Source organism: Ochotona curzoniae, unplaced genomic scaffold (assembly GCF_017591425.1).
Source record: "Ochotona curzoniae isolate NIBS_2020 unplaced genomic scaffold, NIBS_Ocur_1.0 contig_1328, whole genome shotgun sequence".
In the NCBI taxonomy this organism is placed as follows: domain Eukaryota; kingdom Metazoa; phylum Chordata; class Mammalia; order Lagomorpha; family Ochotonidae; genus Ochotona; species Ochotona curzoniae.
This window is the reverse complement of record NW_024465041.1, coordinates 248,601-268,068: the sequence shown is the minus strand read 5'-3', so window position 1 is coordinate 268,068 and position 19,468 is coordinate 248,601. Positions and strand designations below refer to the sequence as shown.

Sequence of the window (19,468 nt, the reverse complement as noted above, 5' to 3'; positions counted from 1 at the left end):
CGGAAGAGGCTCCTGGCTTCGGATAGGCATAGCATCGGCCGTTGCGCTCACTTGGGGAGTGAATCATCGGACGGAAGATCTTCCTCTCTGTCTCTCCTCTCTGTATATCCGCCTTTCCAATAAAAATAAAAAATAAATCTTTTTTTTTTTTAAAAAAAAAAAGATCTTTCGGTGAGTAAACTCTCCTGACTTTGACAAGAACTCATGTTGTTTAAAGGACTGTTTTCATTGTATTTGTATAGAAAGTACATAATTATGTGCATTGGCCATAGAGAGCCTTTTTAAAACACTATGAGAGGGATGGGTGTTATGCACAGCAGTAAAGGTGCGTTTTTCAAGTTTTTTTTTTCCTTCTAGTGGGGACAGTTTTAATCAATTTTTAAAATTTTAGAGTTTTTTTTTTAACAACTTTGAGTTTTTTTATATAAAGAAATGCAATCTAATGTATTTCATATACACAGTTTTAGGAGCACAGCGACGTGTTACCATTGCTCCCATGCTCAATCCTACTCTCCTACCATGTGATATTTTAAAATAGATACAATAGTGAAAGGAAATAATGTCCAACAGTGTAATTTCACATCATAAATGGATAGTAGGATTCAAACATGCTTATGAAATATAAACATGATATTCAGTCAAATGATAACAGGTGCTTTCAGAATGAAGGTGTAAGTGATATAACTTTTAAAAATAGATATCATCACTAGATCAGAAGCACCAAAAAGTAGCAGAAATATAGCACCAATGAGAAATATACATACCCAGAAAACTGCAGTTCAGGCAGTGTCTCGCCAAACCATAAATATCTTCAGCAACAGATCTAAGAAAATGCAAAAGGATTCAAGTTTTCACAAAGAATTAAGAGCACATTTTTTAAAAATCCAGTCTCTTTTTCTGTAAAATTGATGTTTCCATAAACTTTTTGAACACCTCTGAGAAATGTATGGTGAAGTTTATAAGTGCACCCGGTTTTGCCCATCAGATATTTTGGTTGTGTGTATGTGATACAGGAACTGGTTTTGCAGCTAGGGTTTGTCTTGGTCTGGATTGTTCTTATTAACATCAGAGCATATTCACTTAGGCCCATCTCACAGGTAAAAATGACCTGCCCTCATGTCCAGGGACAATCCCTCACAGTTAACACCCTGTTTCTCTAGCCCTTCATTGTACAAATCCTTGGAAAACCCCCTGCTGTTTGACCTGTCCTGTTCCCTGCTCTTGTAGGCTCTGGTTATATTCAATTCCTTGTACCCAGTGACCCAGCCTTGCTGAGTTCTGTGGACATGTCCTTTTTCATCCTCTGGCACAAGTACTTCATTGAGATCATGACTCAGGAAAGCAGGTCTCACTGCATCCTGCATCCTCTGGGCCCAGGTCCAGGAGAATATGTCTCTCAGTTGGCCTCAGGTGAATGCTCTTGGCTGCTGTCTTCTGAGTCTTATCTGCAGCACCTGCTGGACTTTCAGACTTACCTGGAGGGGTCTCAATAGGGCAGGTCTTTAAGTGGAAATGCAAACATATCCATGGGAGCTTCCACATGGAGACGCGAACACTTTCCCCAATCAAGGCGGCAGGAAGGAAACAAGAGTCTGTCCATGAGCTGGACACAACCAAACCCCAGACAGCCAAGATGGTGGTTCCTGGCAGGAGAGCTGTGCACAGCCCCTTATTACTCCTCATCAGCCACGATTCCCCCTGGGACTTCATCTCCAGGATACATCATTGACCCATGAGATGCTGTTGTGCATAATAAGGCAACTTTAGTCCTGTAAGAGTTCTTATTCCCAACATGCCAGCATAAAAATTACTCCAATCCAATCTTCATTATTTCATATCCTATGGGTGCTTTTGCCTCTGAAAACAAAATATCCTAATATCATACCACAGGGCTACTACACTTCCCCCCAAATCTAGGGAAGAGAAGCTGGTATTGATCATGTCCCTGGCATCACTCAGTCATGGGTGTGTGGTAGAGACAGGGTTCCTGTTGTGTTCAGTGTGTCTATTTTGAAATCTCACCTGCAGTCCTCATGCAGAGCCAAACCTAAAGCTCTCTCTGGTCTTACACTCCTATGAGACAGACATTTCTTAGCCCTGTAATGTTGGTTTTGTGCTGGCCCATTACCCTGAAATTGCTTAATGATACAGTGATCCATTCCAACAGCAATGAGGACATGACAACAAATCCCCTGCTGCTTATGTGTGGCATTTGATCTGGTGTTTATTGGTAGTACCCATGGCTACCTGGACTTGCATGCTTGTTGGCTATACCTGCAGAAACATAGGTTATCATTGTGATTCTCTTCTGCATAATCATAAAAGATTTGAAGAATTATTTTTTCCTGGGATAACTTCCAAATGAATCACCTGTCTCAATTTTCAGTGTGACTATCACATTGGATTAAGAAAGCCAAGTTGGAGGGACTTTGAGAGTGAGGGAGGGAGGAAGGGCACTATGGGAAGTTTCATTGTTTACTTAATACTACAAATATGAAATTTGCTAGCTTTATATATATTTAATATTATTCACATGCTAGTGGTTGCTCATCATTCAAACCAAATACTCCACAGAGGACGAAGAACTGAAAATTCAACATTTGGTTTTAAACTTTTACACATTGCAGGTTATGTCTGATCCAAAGACCATTTTAGGTCCACTGCACTGATTTTGCAGAATGGGTTTTGTGCATTGGCTATACTTAAAAACAAAACAAAGCAATAAAACCCTCTTATTTGTGTAAAATAGCAGATGTCTGAATCTCACTGTAGGGATATTTCCCAGTGCAGTCTTCCTCATGACCCATGGTCACCATTGCATCTTTAAAAAACTATTTAAAAATTTTTGTTGGAAAGGCAGTTCATATTTACAGAAAGAAGAGACAGAGATGTTTTTCCATCTGCTTATTTATGCCACAAAAGTCCTCAAAGGCCGGAGATGAGCTGATCTGGAACCATGGGAAGTGGAGCAGTTAGAATTTAAACCGGTTCTGCTTTCATTACTGCTGTGGTCCACACAGCAGAGTGAGCCTGTGGATGTGTGCTAGACACAAGTCATATCCTAACAAGGGGACAGAAGATTTGTGTCATCCCTTAAACTACTGCCTTGTCAGGAAGTATTGTTACCACGATGTATACATAGGAATAATAGAACTTTTGTTGTATTCAAGAGACAATAGCAGTGATATCTTTTAGGGAAAATAAATGTGAGTCAAATATGCTCATAAGAGGAAAAAAAACCGAAGAAACCAGTGCAAACATGATAGAAGGCAGTATGGGTATTGTAATAATATGGAGGGAATCAATATGGGTGGTGGCTTGGGGAAGGGTTAGGAGGAATCCCAGAACCAATGGAACTGTGTCATAAAATGAAATGATAAAAAAAATATGGGAAGTCCTAAGAGATCTCAAAATAGATTTATCATATTCAACTCCTGGGAATTTACTCAACTAAAGTGAAATCCTCAGATAAGAGTATTAATTGCACATACATGTTTATTGCAGATCAATTCACAATAGCAAAGACATGGAGTCAGTCCCTTTGTCCATCCAATATTGACTGGATAAAAATACATCATGCATATATACATTAGGAAATACTACACAACATTGAAAAGGTTGAAATCCTGTCTGGCAGTCAAATAGATGAAAATTTGAAGAAAATGAAATGTTTTAAAATAAGAACAGCTGGCGAACAAAAGCAGTTTGACAACAAATGAATCAAACACAATCAAAAGCAATTTTAGATGGACTGTGTACCAATAATTTAATATCAACCTGGGTTAATAATTTGGTGAGTGACTACACATAAAATGCTATAATATAAGACGCTCTAAATGTTTTTTAGGGAAAAAAATGTGAGTCAAATATGCTCACAAGAGGAAAAAATGAAAAATGTTAGAGATTCTGTAATTATTTATTTATTGAATACATCAGAAATCATGCTTCAGGTTACATTGACTTTCATGCTCTAATTGTTTACCCTGTTATTGTGTGGGTAAAATTCATAAATTATTTATGTTGTAATATTTAACAATTGTTCAGCCTTGTGCAATATCTATTTTATATGTAGACATTCTGTGAAAAGTTACTATTTTTCTTGAAAATAAGGATGTTAATGTCACATACTGTGAAGTATGTATGGATGGGTAAAAGTGAGGAACCCATGATATGTTGTATGTAGCTGGTATCCGTGAAGGTTATTTATTATGTAGTAAAGCTGTGCCACACTTAGAAACAGTTGAGTAACACTATCATAGCTTGCACAACTGGATCTCTTTCTAGAGAAAAGTCAACTGTATCCCATTCTTCTCACTTCTTGAAAAGGAATCACAAGAAGACCTCAAGAAACATAATTATAATTATTTGTTTTAAAGGCAGATTTACAGACAGGAGCAACAGTGAGAAACATCTTCTATCTAGTGGTTCACTGCCGAAATGGACACAATGGCCATTGCTGAGCCAATCCAAAGCCAGGAGCTTTTTCCATGTCTCCCATGGAAACAGAGAGCAGAGAATCTAAAGGCTTTGGGTCATCCTATGCTGTTTTCCCAGGCCATAAGGAGGGAGCTGTATGGGACATGTAAGCAGCTGGACATGAACCAGGAAAAGGAATAGTACCTAACATAACCAAGTGCAAATGTGAAGAACATGCTAGTAAAATAGCAACAGAAGTCTAAATAAAACAATAAATAGCCTATGGCTAAAATGACAGGACCAAATTGTCACTTACTAAAATCCTGATGTAAATGGCTTAAATCCATCAATCAAATGTCATAGATAGGTAGACTGGATTTAAAAAAAGCAAAACCCATCTGTCTGTTGCCCACAGTAGACACATCTCAGCATGGTATGCATTTCTGTTTTCAGACAAAGATGAACGTACAATGAAACTGTTTACTATATTTTGACAATAGGATTCTGGACTCTCTGCCATTGTTCATGCCCACAATGATGGACATAGGACTGAGTATGAAGAACTATTATGTTAGTAATGATATAGAGGAACTTGGTGTGGGAGGGTGGGAATATGGAACTGTATCATAAAATGATAGCAATAATAATAAAATGTAAACAAAAAAGAATAAAAACAAAGAAAAAGAAATTCTGGCTTGAAGATTTTTGATTCCTGAAATTCTAGTTACCTCTTCATTCCAAAGGCACAGTCTTATGATGCCCTCCCAAAGGTCTTCTCAGAGCCCTCTTAATGTCCCTGTTCCTTCAGACTACATATGAAGGGCTCCACATAGGGGTGATGACGGTGTACATCACCGAGGTTGTGCCTGTTGAGTGTGAATTGTGTGTAGCAGCAGAACTGAGGTACACACCCAGTCCTGTGCCATAAAACAAGGAGATGACAGCGGGGTGATGGCACAGTTGGGAAAGACTTAATGTTTGCCCTGAGCTGATGAGATGGCACAAATGGAGGAGATGATCTTGGAATTAGAATACAGGATCCCAGACATGGATACTCCCCTATACAACACAGCAGTAACATATATGAGCACATTGTTAAGAATGGTGTCAGAACAGGCACTGTGAATTACTGGGTCCAATTCACAGAAAAAGTGGGGAAGTTGCAGGTCTGTGTAAAAGTTCAGCTTCAGCATCAATAAGCTGTGGACAAATGAATTAAATGCTGAGGTGAACCAGGATATCAGGACAACCTGCACACAAAGACATGGAAGAGTTCATGATGACCGAGTAGTGCAGTGGGTGACAGATGACCACAAAGCGATCATAGGCCATCACCAGCAGGAGGAAATTATCCAGACCTCCAAAGAGTAGAAAGAACATCTGTGTGATGCAGCCTGCAAAGCTGATGGCTCTGCTCTGTGTCTCGATGTTCTCTAGTATCTTGGGGATGGTGGTGGAGGTGAAGCCGATGTCAGAGAAGGACAGTTTGGTGAGGAAGAAGTACATGGGTGTGTGCAGGTGAGGATCTGAGGCCAGGACAATGAGCAGATTCCCATTTACAGTGATCAGATACAGGGAGATCAACAGCCCAAAGATGAGATACTGCACTGCTGGGTACTCTGTAAATCCCAGGAGAAGGAATTCTGAAGGTCGTTTCATTGTCTGGTTCCGTGTGGATGAGATGATGATCACAGACCTACTTCTCTGTGCACACATTCCTGGTCCACATGGTTGAAATACACATATCCCATTGAGTTGTTACAATGGCGATTTCTGTGCTCTGTGCACTGTATCATTGGTCCCAAGAGGGGAGACTTCCTGCTAGCAATCCTGAGCATCACTTCTGTCTGATTCTTCCTTGGGGAAGTCAGTCGAGGACAGCCCAAAGCCTTATGAGTTGTTTTTTTGGGGGCTTGAATTTTGACTTTGCTGTTGTTTCTCCCTGCTGGGCAGAAAGTGTTATCCTCCCTTTTTGGGTATTTGCTGCTGATGTGGGACACCTAGTTGGAGATTCAACTTCCTGTCTTTCTCTAGTAGACCACTGACTTGCATTTGTGAGGGAGCCACTCCTACCAAATGTGTGTTGGTGCATTCCATCTGTTTCTTTCTCTGTGTTTTTCTGTTTTTCTTTTTAATACATGAAAATCAACATATACAAAGAAAGAATCCCAAGAGTGTTCATTTATATCTCTATGTCTCTCCAGAGCTGCCACCTTATTATTATTATTTTTTTTTACTGGATGCTTGTTCTGCTTTTCCTGAGGTCGCTTACTGCTACTTGGTCTGCACTCTGCTTGCACCTCTGCTCCCATCATTTCAGAGCCACTATGAGTCTTGTGTTTGAATTTCTATGGACACTCATGCTACAAGCACCACAGATCCACACAGGGAGTAAGCAAAGCCACATTGCCATCTCTCTCTGGCTCTGACCTGTTTGTGCCTGACACACACATTCTCAGTGTCTTCTCTCTAATCCTCTCATGCAGTTCACAGGGGGCTCGCAGTCACACCTGGATGGGTTGTCAGAGAGAAGGGCCTCTATATGCTGTTTGGACTCTTCTCTGGGTCACTGATGATGGAGATGGAGGATATGGAGGTCACCATCAGCAGGAATGAGTACAGAACTAGAGCAGAATGGCACAAGCAACCACTGTGTCCTAGCCAAACAGACACCGCATCTGTGATGGACAAAAGCAAAGGCATATTTACAACTCTCCATCTCTGTTAAGCACATTTCCCTCTTGGTGTCCCAGCATCTAAACTTCTGATTTCCCTAAAGTGACACTGATTTGGGCCAGAAAAAAAAATGTTGTGCTCCCAAGTGACCAGGTTAGAAATCGGGTGAACTCAGCTGTCATTATTCTTTCCCTGTGAACTCTCCTGCCTCCCAGAGGTCAACTCTCCCAGTCGTTTTTTTGTTTCATTTCAGATACTGATTACTCCAGTGTCTAAAATGCTAGAACAATATCTTGGCTTGTGGCTTGGCCTTTTCATGTCTTTCTGAGAATCAGTTTCTAGTATCTGGGAAACAAGAGCTGATACTACCCTCCTTCTTCAAGAAGGTAATACTATGGTGGGGGTTTATGAAGCCTTTAAGATGCTGCTGTGGGCCCGGCGCGGTAGCGCAAGTGGTTAAAGGTCCTCGCCTTGCACGCCCGGGATCCCATATGGGCGCCGGTTCTAATCCCGGCAGCCCCGCTTCCCTTCCAGCTCCCTGCCTGTGGCCCGGGAAAGCAGTCGAGGACGGCCCAAAAAGCTTTGGGAACCTGCACCCGCGTGGGAGACCCGGAAGAGGCTCCTGGCTTCGGATCGGCATAGTATCGGCCCGTTGCGCTCACTTGGGGAGTGAATCATCGGATGGAAGATCTTCCTCTCTGTCTCTCCTCTCTGTATATCCGCCTTTCCAATGAAAAAATAATAAAAATAAATCTTTAAAAAAAAAAAAGATCTTTTGGTGTGTTGGTACAATTGCTCAGTGGTTAAATTTTCACCTTGCGTACACTGGGATCCCACATGGGTGATGGATCATGTTCTTGCTGTCCACTTCATACTCAGTCCTCACACAAACATGTGGTAGCTGCAGCCTAGTTGGGGTGACTCCCCATAACCCCCACCAGGCTTGCTAACTACCCTGGTTCCCATGTATGCCAGTATGTACTGCAGACTTGTTCCGTCTGTCCCACATTCCATTTAGCTCTTGTACTTGTCAATAGACATTGAAGCTTAGTTCAACCCAACCAATCTATTATTCAGCTTACACACACTCTGGCAGGTGCCTTTCTGTCTAGCCACCCCTGTCCCTGTCCTGGTTTTCGTGCTCTCCAGAGGGAGTGGTTACTATCTTGCACTATCTCCTTACTAAGCCACTCCAACATCTGGATGATGCACTCTCTAGGTGGTTCTGGCATTTAACTTAACAGAATTATCTCCCAGTGCCAGTCTCTGCCATCTGATGATGTGCAAAGCCCAACCAACCCTCATCCACTCTAATTTTTGCTTGTACCAGTCAGAGCAGTCAGCCCAATCTGGCCCTTCCCCAATCTAGCTCACATGAGGCCCATAGGTGTTGTAGCCCTGCCTGGTCTGGTCGGCCCCCATCCCAACTCATGCTCTCCAGTGGGAGTGGTTGTCCAGCAGGGGAGCCCACATTCCCCTGAAGGCTTTGCCTCCTCCCCCCTGTTCTCAAGTGAGCTGTTTGGGTGCTGCAACCACATCTGGTACTATTCACCTCACCTTGGCATTTCTTAATATGCACTGGTATGTTTTGCAACTGAAGCTGGCCTGAACCACACTCTATGCTGGTGCTCAGATTCGCCAGTGGTTGATATGAGTGGATTCAGCCTGGTCTGCCCCTTACCTATGCCATATGTATAATAGTGGATATCTTCCTCTGGCCTGGTCTGGTTTGCTCCATATTGTGGTTTTTGTGCTCACCTGCAGGGGTTGTGTTCCAACAGAGGAGTTTCCCAAGCTCCTTGGTCAGAAACTCTCCTTATGCCAGGTCTTTTGTGTACACGTGGTTCCATGGGCCAGCCCTCGTTGCTGGCCTTCAATCCACTCCAGGTCTTGGTGTTGGCTGTTTCACCCTAGCCAAGGCTTGTCCATACCCAGACACTGCTCAAACATGGCTCAGTAGGTATAGAGACACAGCCTAGTCCGTCCTACATCTACCCAGGTTCTCCAGAGCACCAGGTGGTGCTGGTGTCTAGCTCAGTTTGGTGTGTCCAGCCCCAGTCCACACTTGTGCCAAGGGATATTGCAGCCATATCCAGAACAGAATGCAGCCCCACTCCATCCCCTGCAGCATCCGTACCCTACCATGGGAATCCCAACCCAGCAAGGATGTAATCTGACTGAGCTCTGGGTCCTGGCTTGCTGTTAAGGGAAGGGTTGTTTGAAGCTTATCTTCCAGGAAAAAAAAAGTATTCTGATACTAGTAAGAATAGGACTGATAACTTGGGTAGTCTTGGTAGAAGGGATGAAGGAGATAATAATTTGAGGGGGAATCATTTGGGCTTGAGACTTAGAAAAACCTTAGCAAATCCATACTCTTAATCAAATGGTTGGATACCTACATCAAATTTCCCATTTTTTCCACCAATGTGTGGAACATCCTCTAAAGTAGACCATTTGTCAGGCCAAAAAAATAACAATAATCACACCATACATAATTTTCTACTGCAAGGCAAAGAGGCTTGAAATGGATAACGTAAGGAACTCTAGAAAGTGTGCAAACATACAGAGAATGAGTCCTATGCTCCCAAATTTACAGTGGGTCACAGAAAAATCAAAAGGAAAATAAAAAGTTCCTAGACATTACTGAAGATCACAACAGAGCATACCAATAACTGTGGGATCTAGAAAGCAACATGAAGAGGAAAGCTCACAGCTGCTGGTGCCTACATCAAGTATAAAGGGATCAAGTAAATGATCTATCAATGCATGTCAAGGAACTAAAAACAGAAGAAAAAACAAACCCAAATTTAACAAGAGTAAAGAAATCATTAAATAAGAGGGAAAAACAACATTGAAACTGAAAAAGATGTTTAAAAATGAATGAAATGAAAAGCTTGGAATTTTTGAAAATATAAATAAAACTGATCTCACATTGGCCCAACAAACAATACCTCTATGGGATATATGTCCAAAGAAAACGAAGCTTGGATTTCTAAGAGATTCCTGTGGTTCCCCATACCCATGGAAGCATTATGCATCATACTCAAGTTGTGAAATCAAGCCTCATGTACCTATCAATGCACGAATGGTTTCTAAATGTTGGATGTAAATGAAATAAAATCCTGTTCAGTCCTAAAAAAGAACTCTCATTAGACGTCATCAATGCTTATGTAGGACCTTGTGATAAATGAAATGAGCCAACACAGAAATCTTCACTTCTAACTAGAATCATATCAACTGGGTCTCATACAAGGAGATGGCACAACAGTGGTTAGCAAAGGCCCTGGAAAGTGGGCAGGAGGGAATAATGGTCAGAGGATGGCCAATGGGCATGAAGGCATAGCTGGGTACGAAGACTAATTTCTGGTGTCTACTATTCAGTAGGTTGGCTACAGTTAACCATAACAAACTCTGTATTTCCAGGTAGCCAGAAGAGAGAGAATTCAAAAGATCTGAAGTTGAAGAAATGATCAGTGTTCAGAGTGCTGGAAAAGCTAATGATGAGATTGTGAGATCAACACATACCCATACCCAAACCTTGCATCATCCCAACAAACTGTAGGATAAATTTGAAAATCTACAGATAAGAGCATCTCTTCTAACTTACAAGTACCTAACACTGAGGAACTGAATGTGCTTTCATTTGTCCTATAATTTCTTGTTATTCTCATTAAAGGTTTTTTTTAGCATTGAATTTTCAAATAAATGACTATGTGAAAGGAGGAGAAATCTTCCACGTGCTGCTTCAATCCCAATGTCAAGAGTGGCCAAAGTAGACAAAGCCAGAACTAACAGCCCAGAATCAGGTCGATCTCCCAGGTGAAGGGCAGGGACCCAGCCACTCAAACTATTATCTCTGACCATCTGCCACAGCAGGCCCTGGATTAGAAGCAGGGTCTGGACTTAACCCCAGGGACTTCACTGTGAGTGGTGGACATCCCAATGATGCCTTACTGACTGCACCAAGAAGCCACTACAATTATTCTCTACTCAAAGAACATGCTTTGCAGACATCAGAAACTGTGTTCCTTAGGGAACTTAATACTTTCTGTTTTTTCTTAGTCCTTTGAGAAACAGTTAACTTTAGAAAAATAAACATCAAGGAAATGTGCCCTATGGGATGCAGACTTCACAGAGCAGGAAGAATCAGGTGTTGTTTCACATCATTCCTAATTTGGTCTCCTGAGAGCACAGAACCAGCAGGGACATTCCTTTCTACATGGAACAGTGATCCCACAAGATAAATAGGGTGCCCAAAGGAGGGAACAAAATGACAGAGATATACCTGATAAGCACAGGTGGAGAGCTGTGAACACCGCCTGGCTTCTGTCTCTAAAGGTGTGCTCTGCACGGTTGGAAAGGGGAGTGAGACACTCTAGTTGCTCTGAGTCCTTTATCACTCCCATTATCTTTCCAGGAGACAGCCTCGGTCTCTGTCATCAGTCACCTAGAGAGGAATCCCACTTCCTTCCAGGAAACCCATCCCAGTGAGTCTGAGAACCCAGTGGAGACTGCAAGAAAGTTTTCAAATGGGAGCTGAGGACACTCAGCTGCAGTCCCCAGGTGGACAGACCAGTCCATGACCCATAAAGAGATAGAGTGTGCATGAGTCAGCTTCATTCAGCATGCATTGTATTTGCTTGTGGTGTTAAAGAACAGAAGGATGCATTACAACCAGTCATCCAGAGTTGATGGCAGACAATGAAAGGAATCTGTGGATGTGCTGGCAGAACAAAGACACCAGCATGTAAAGCGTGAAAAAGAAGGGAAATGCAGGGTGGCAGTTCCTAAGGGATATAGGTGAAAGGCAGCATATTTTCTCTTGCCAAAAAAAAAAAGAACTGTACTTGCTCTGTTCTCCCTTTATTTGAAAATGAGAGAGAGAGAGAGAGAGAGAGAGAGAGAGAGAGAGAGACTGAGACTATCTGCTGGCTCACTCCCCCAAATGCCAGTGAGAGCGAAATATAGAGAGAATTTTCATTTGATTTGATTTGAAAGGGGGAGAGAGACTGTCTCCTGGCTCAATCACCCAAATGCCAGTGGCAGAGAGAAAGAGAGAGGAGAGAGAGGAGAGAGGGGAGAGAGAGAGAGAGAGAGAGAGAGAGAGAGAGAGAGAGAGAGAGAGAGTCTGATGGCTCACTTCCCCAAATATCAGCCACAGTAAGAAACAACTCCAGACCACAGCCAGCAGTTGGAAGTTTCATCCAGGTCTCCCATATGGGTAGCAAAAACCATACTTCTTACCCATGTAGAAGAACAGAGGCAGAACATGAAATCTGGCAAGCGAGAAAAAGAAAACACCATTCAATGAACAGAGTCTCAGAAATTAAGTCAGAATCACCCCAATACTGATATCATTTTATGACCGCTTTGTGGCCATCTATCACCCCCTGCACTATAAAGTCATCATGAACCCTTGGCTCTGTGTGCAGCTGCTTCCGGTGTGCTGGACCACTAGTCTACTATACGCCTTGTTGTACAGCTTAATGCTTTTATAGCTGTCATTCTATACAGACACAGAAATCCCAGTTTTTCTGTGAGCTGGACCAGGTGGTCCACAGAACCTGTTCTGACACCTTTCTCAATGACCTGACAATCAATGGTGCATCTGTGCTGATGGAATATGGGTTCATGGATGGGATTCTGTTCTCCTACTCTAAGATCGTCTCTGCCATCTTTGCCATCTCCTCAGCTCAGGGCAAGTATAAAGCTTTTTCCACCTATGCCTCTCACCTCTCTGTTGTTTCCTTGTTTTATGGCACAGGACTGGGTGTGTACCTCAGTTCTGCTGCTACATACAACTCACACTCAACAGCCACAGCCTCGGTGATGCACACCATGGTCATTCCAGGGATAAACACCTTTATCTACAGTCTAAGGAAGGAAGACATCAAGAGGGCCCTGAAAGGAACTTTTGGGTGGAAGCCATCAGCTGGCCAGGTATCTTAGGGCTGAAGAAGTGCTAAAGATTGCAAGAATCAAAAATTCAGAGCCAGAAAATCCTACTAGAGGATCCATTTTCTTTTTTATTATTAATTACATTGCATTATGTGACATAGTTTACACAATTTTATAGGCACTGGGACTCCTCTTACCCCTCCTCAAACCCTCCCCCATGGTGGATTCCTCCACCTTGCTGTGTCACCACAGTTCAAGATCAGTTGAGATTCTTCCATTGCGAGCATATACCAAGCATAGAGTCCAGCATCCTATTGTCCAGACAAATTCAACGGCTTGTTGGGGAAACCATCTCTGGTCTGAAGGTAGAGCCAGCAGAGTACCATCCCTATCAATTAAAAGCCCTGACATAACATCAGCAACAATTTATAATGCTATGGAATTAATTGACATAGTATTTAACCAACATGTTAAGAAAAAAACAAATGCAAGTTCTTTACCACATCCTGTGATTCCTTCATTGACATCTCAATTTTAGTTTATACATGACTGGATTCTATACACCTTAAAATGGCTATAGATTACCATTCTGCTGTCTCGTGTCTATTTTCATTATAGCATTTAGCGTTATGTAGCCTTATAGCATAATTTTGCTGACTTTTTTTTTCTCTTTCTCTTTTTTTTTCAGGTAGTCTAAACTGGCTTGTAACTCTAATAAGACATATGTCAATAATTAAGGTGCAGAACAGTTTTTAGGAGGGGTGTACAGAGAAATCCTCAATACCCTAGTAAGGAGTAACCAATCTTTGTTTTCCACCTAGTAAGGTATAAGTGGATCCATGCTGACTGTTTCCTGTCTGATTCCAAGCTTTCCTTGTTGTTCTCCATCTATTCTAGAGTTTTGTTTGTTTGTTTGTTTGTTTGTTTGTTTTGAGGAGTTTCTGGAGCGATCCTGATGGTCATTGTGAGAGAGGGTGGGGACCCAAAGTTGGAAGCAAGTGAGGACCAGAGAAAGCTCCCCTCCCTAGTCCCAAAGGAAGTTTACTGTTCTTCTGTTTCTGTGGACTGCTCAGGGCTCCTGGCTGTTGTTCTGATGACCTTGGATCCTGCGAGGAAGGATTTGGATTTCTTTCATCCCATGTGGTGGATCCAAGTGGGAGTGGATCACCTCAGAGTTCTTGGCCTCCGAAGGCACTCCAATTCCCTGTGGTCTCTTTGGCATTTGGGATGTAGTCCTTGCTGCTCATACTGATGGTCCTTGGTGAGAATCCATGAATCTTCAGGGTTGGGATGCAAGCCTGCTCCTGTCCCCCTGCTCCACTAGTGGATCACCTCCTTGCTCTGTGCATATGACCTCCTGTTAAGAGGTTGTCGGGACCACTCTTAATTCCCCTTACATGTCTTTGTAGTTTTACTATTGTCTAGTGCTGATTTGAGTCTGTTTTCTATGAGTTACCAGTTATGAAAATCCACTTTCTAAAGCACAAAGCACAATTGTCTCCTCTCTATCATGTGTTTCCCATTATGTTGTTTTCAAACTCTCAGTAGCACTCATGGAACTCACTAACCTTCCTCTGTTTTCAACCACTAACAATTTCCCCAAATCACTTCCTAACATTGAATCAGAACTATTTGGAAACTCCTATTTGGCTTGCGGCACTATAAGAATATTCTAAGAATGCTTCCCTTCTGTCTGTTGTACTGAGTAGCACGTTGTAACTGAATAATCAGTCATGTGTTAGCAATACTCTTAATGTCAGAATAAATATAAAAAATGCTAGCTCATTTCTATGGCTTGCAGCACACAGACAGCTAAAGCCAGTTTATTTAATGATGCTGATTCCGATGTCTTTTGCTATTTTCACGCCTTGTCCTAATTATGTGGGATGTAATGCATTTGTGTGTTTGATGTCTTGTCATTATGTTTGAGTCTCAATTTCTGGGCCCTGGAAATATTTCAGGTCCTTGTACACTGTGAACATCCCAGATGCCATAGGAGCAGGTTTCCACCCCTTTCTTAAGTGGATACATTTGCACGTTGAAGTGCTACCAATACTTAAATGATGTATTCTATATTTTTAAGATGTTTTTTCCTTTGAAAACGCACATTCATAGCAAGAAGGATATACAGAAATAAAGATCTTCCATCAAATGCTTCACTTCCAAGTGGCTGCAACAACCAGACCTGAGGCCATCCAAAGCCAAGAGCCAAGAGCCAGGAGCCTTCTCAGATATCACACACAGTTGCAAGGTCCTAAGGCTTTGGGCTGTCCTCTACTGCTTTCCCAGGATACAAATATAGAGTTGCATGGAAATTGGGAGATCCGGGATAGGAACTGGTGCCTATATGGGATCCTAGTGGAAGCAAGGTGTGATGCAGGCACTAGGATCTCGTGCAGGCCCTTTTGTATTCTAGCTATGACATAAGTTTGTTTTGTTGGACTGGATTACGTTGGCATGCATGATACTCTTGTGTTGCACAAAATTTAATGCAAAATGATAAGATTTTATTATCTTTTTAATGGCTGTGTGGTATTGCATCATGTATGCATACTACATGCATGGTTGATGGGAATCTTAATTAGTATAGCCATCATACATGCTCTTAGAACTTCATGAGATTATGTGTACAGAATTGAAATGTCCACAAGTCTCAGGATACAACTTCTTGTCAAATAGCATCCTCTGACTCTACTTAATGATCTCCTTCTTAGTTTAGTAGTTTTTTTTTTTCAGATAACATGCACTTAAGTTTCATTGCATTAAATGGTTTCTTTGGACACCTACTATGGGATGGGACACCATGTATGTAATTTTAGGGCAGGATGAAACTTTGATTTTTGTCCATCATTTCTATGTGCATCCTACTGCCAAACAGCACAGACTTTGGTACCAGAATGTAGTGTGTGAGTACTTAATTGGTTTCCTTCTAGCATATAATCTTGCCCTGGAAAATAAGTATGCAATCTGCATTCTCAGACATAAGTCATTTACAAAAAATGAGACTTTGTTCCTACAAAAATTCTCATCCTTGTCTTATTGTCCAGGATAGTGCCAATCAAAGAGGTTTCCTTTAAATGGGTAAGAGTCAGAAGACATGTTTAATAAAGGAAATATAATTTTCCACCCCAGGTAGTTTGTGTATGATAGTATTCTGCTCTCCTGTGTACTAGTAGTTTGTGCTGGAAGGGTTTTGGGGTCCAGGAGTAGGAGTCTGGGATTGGGTGAATGGTTGATGAATGTGCTTTTTCTTTGAGTTTTCTTTCCATACTTGCTTGGAAAGTTCCAGAGATATTTCTGACCATGAAACCTTGCCTGCAATGGTAGAGACAGCCCTCCCATTCTGAGTCCAGCACAGCCACTTCAGGAGAGGAATGGAGAAGCTCAGTGAGCCACATGGACATCATCCATTCCACTTCACATTCAGGCTCAGGGATCTCTGTAACAACATCAACTCTCATAGATCTTGAGCTCTCATCCAGTGTTTTAGGATCTCACATGTTCTTGCTGCAGTGTGTGTGTTTCTCTAATGTTTCTGATTCTCCAGACTTTCAACATGTTCCATCTTTGTAATAGAAGAGTGGAAGTGAACTTGAGCAATGCCTCATTTATAAATATTATCCTCTTTCATGGGAACCAAAGCCACAATTAAAATCAACAGACTATTATGACCCTGTTCTGTTCTGTCCACTTTGGTTATTGTATATGTTATCCTTTGGTACAAAAAGAGCCATCCCAATAAAAACAAAGTTTGAGATGGTATCTTGTGACAGAGTGGAATGGTGCAATAGAAATGCATGTTGAAGTTCAGGCTCAACTGGTTCTGAAGTCAGCTGTGTGTCTTTGGTCATATTTTTGAATTTCATTTGAGGGTCTCTGTGTGGCTGTGGTGATTGCCTTTCAGAATTAGTCTCCTGAGATGTGGTCTCTTCCTCCATGCTGTATTAGACCTATGACATTGCCATGACATAGTCCAACCAGTGTCAGTTCTGTTCCTAGGTTCTGAGCTAACTGAACTGACTTAGTTGAGGATTGGGGGGCAGAGTAAATAAAGGAAGGGAGATGCACACAGAGGGGGAATTCTCGCTTTGTTCACTCCCCAAAAAGTCTCAGTGGGTTAGTGCTGATTCCAGAACTGTGAATTCCAGCTGTGTCTCCCACATAGGGTGTGGATGACTCAAGCTCTTGGATAGAATTCTTCCTGCTTCCCACATGCTCTGGCTAGGAGTTGAATGGAGGCAAAGCAGCTGGGACTTGAGCAGGTACTGCAATGTGGGAGGACAATGTCACAATGCAGGCCCCCAAAAACCTGTTATCAATTTTCACTTTTACTTGAACTTTCTGAAGTTCCTGTGTGTGTGTGTGTGTATCAAATAGTGTCTCCGTCAATACAGTTACAAGAGCTTAACCTTGTCTGAGTGCAGAGAAAACTTAATAGGCTGTATTCTATTTGTTCTAGCTGCATAAATGTAGAATTCCACTTCAGGAATTCAGCCATAAATCATGCAGCTTGTTCAATGTTTATGTGTTTACCCTCACTATAACTCAATCAAAAGAGAGTGATTTTCACTTTAAGGGGATGTGTAAATTTTTCTGTTTATTTTGATAAAGGAAATAAATTTTTCCCCAATGAGAGAGAGAGAGAGAGCAAGTGTGTGTGTGTGTGTGTGTGTGTGTGTGTATGTGTAATACTTTTGGCTTTTAGCTCTTTGTAAGTTTTGATTAAACTTGGCAGATGCGATTGCAAAGATATCATCCTGCCTACACTCCCTTCTTTCCCTAACTCAATTCCCATCATTCTTTCCATCCTTTATTCCTCAATTTTTGAAAAAGTACTTTCTCACTCTCCTGTATAGTCACAACTTAGTGCATCAATAACCATCTTATTCAACAAGGAAAAAATTAGAGAAATCAGAGTTGCCTGAGAGCAGAGGCAGAAATCAAATCCTAAGCAATTCTTTCTATTTGTAATTTATTTTTGTATTGATTATTTCTTTATTATTATATTATGATACAGTTCCATAGGCTTTGAGACTTCCCATCTCATCTCACAAATCCCCCCCACTGACTTCCCCTAAATTATTTCAATAGTATACTCCCTCAAAAATTCGTAAGTCAATCATTCTTCTATTTAACCAAATCTTAGTAGTGTAAGGTTGGACAATGACAATGGTCCAGCACCCTATTTTCAAGATATATTTAACAGCTTGATTGGGAATCAATCCTTCATTTGGAAGTAGAGATGCATGTTGCATCTCTGCTTCAGATCTCTGTATGATAGTCTCTAATATCTTTACTGTGCTTCCTCTTAAAAGAAAATCCATAAGATGAAATCAACCACTGGAAGAAAAATAGAGCACTTACAAAAACATGAATAAAATAAGAAAAAAAAAAAGAGAAGACAAAATGTTTTACAAAATTGAAATTTTAACACTGTTGAGGGTCTCTGATTAAGGGGCACTGATTTTCTTTGATTTCTGTTTGATCTTATTCATGGTATGAGTTACATTGAAGGCCTCCAAATAAATTAAACTTTCAGAATGAATACCCTCAAGCTTTTCTATGCCCTGTGTGTAGTAAAGAAAAAACATATCCAGTAATGCACTACCTGAATGAGAAAATCCAAGATGAATAGTTAGACTTTCTGAAATTTGTTGATCAAATGTTAGAGATGACATTTTATTGAATCACTGATCCATTTATATTCTTGCCTTTATGTTTCAGTGCAAGCCACATGTTAGTCAGTAGCACAAATAAGCTGATAATATAAGCATATGTGGAACCCATGTGGCTAGATATCTGAAATGGTAAGTTTGTCAGGGGTTAATCTAGTATTGGTTGCTACAAAATAATTTAAAATAAAAATATGATAATATGCTAAAATAAAATAACTGGATAATATAAGATTTTACTTTTATTTTTAATCTTTATTTATTATTATTATCATTTTATAATACAGTTCCATAGGCTCCTTGGATTCCCTTATCCTCTCCCCAACCCTTCCTCCCCCCTGCTGACTAGTTCCCCTATATCATTACTAAAGTATAGTTCTTCATACACAGTCATATATCCAGCATTGCTGACATTGACAATGGCAGAGAGTCCAGCATCCTATTGTCAAGATATAGTAAACAGTTTCGTTGTAGGTCCATCTTTGTCTGGAATTAAGTGATGCATACTACTTTGTATACTCACATCTGGATATGTTATTCTCCATTTCACAGCTACTGTGAAAAGTCACAAAGCAAAATCAACAATAGGAAGAAAAAGAGAAGTTTAAAATGCCAAGAAGTTAAATAACATGGTACTAAATATGACAGTTTCCATTACACAGCTACTATACATCCCCTTAAATGACAAGCCACAAAATAAAATCAACAACAGGAAAAAAAAGAAATTAACAACACCATGAAGTTAAATAACATGCTACTGAATGATTAATGTGCCACTTAAGAATGAAAAAGAAAATCAAGAACCT

The 19,468-nt window shown here is 41.1% G+C and overlaps 2 pseudogenes; one reads left to right on the top strand and one right to left on the bottom strand.

The window, feature by feature from the left end:
- Positions 1 to 5,220: 5,220 nt before the first annotated feature.
- Positions 5,221 to 6,132, bottom strand: LOC121146463 (annotated as a pseudogene).
- A 611-nt stretch (positions 6,133 to 6,743) lies between these two features.
- Positions 6,744 to 13,687, top strand: LOC121146458 (annotated as a pseudogene).
- Positions 13,688 to 19,468: the final 5,781 nt, after the last annotated feature.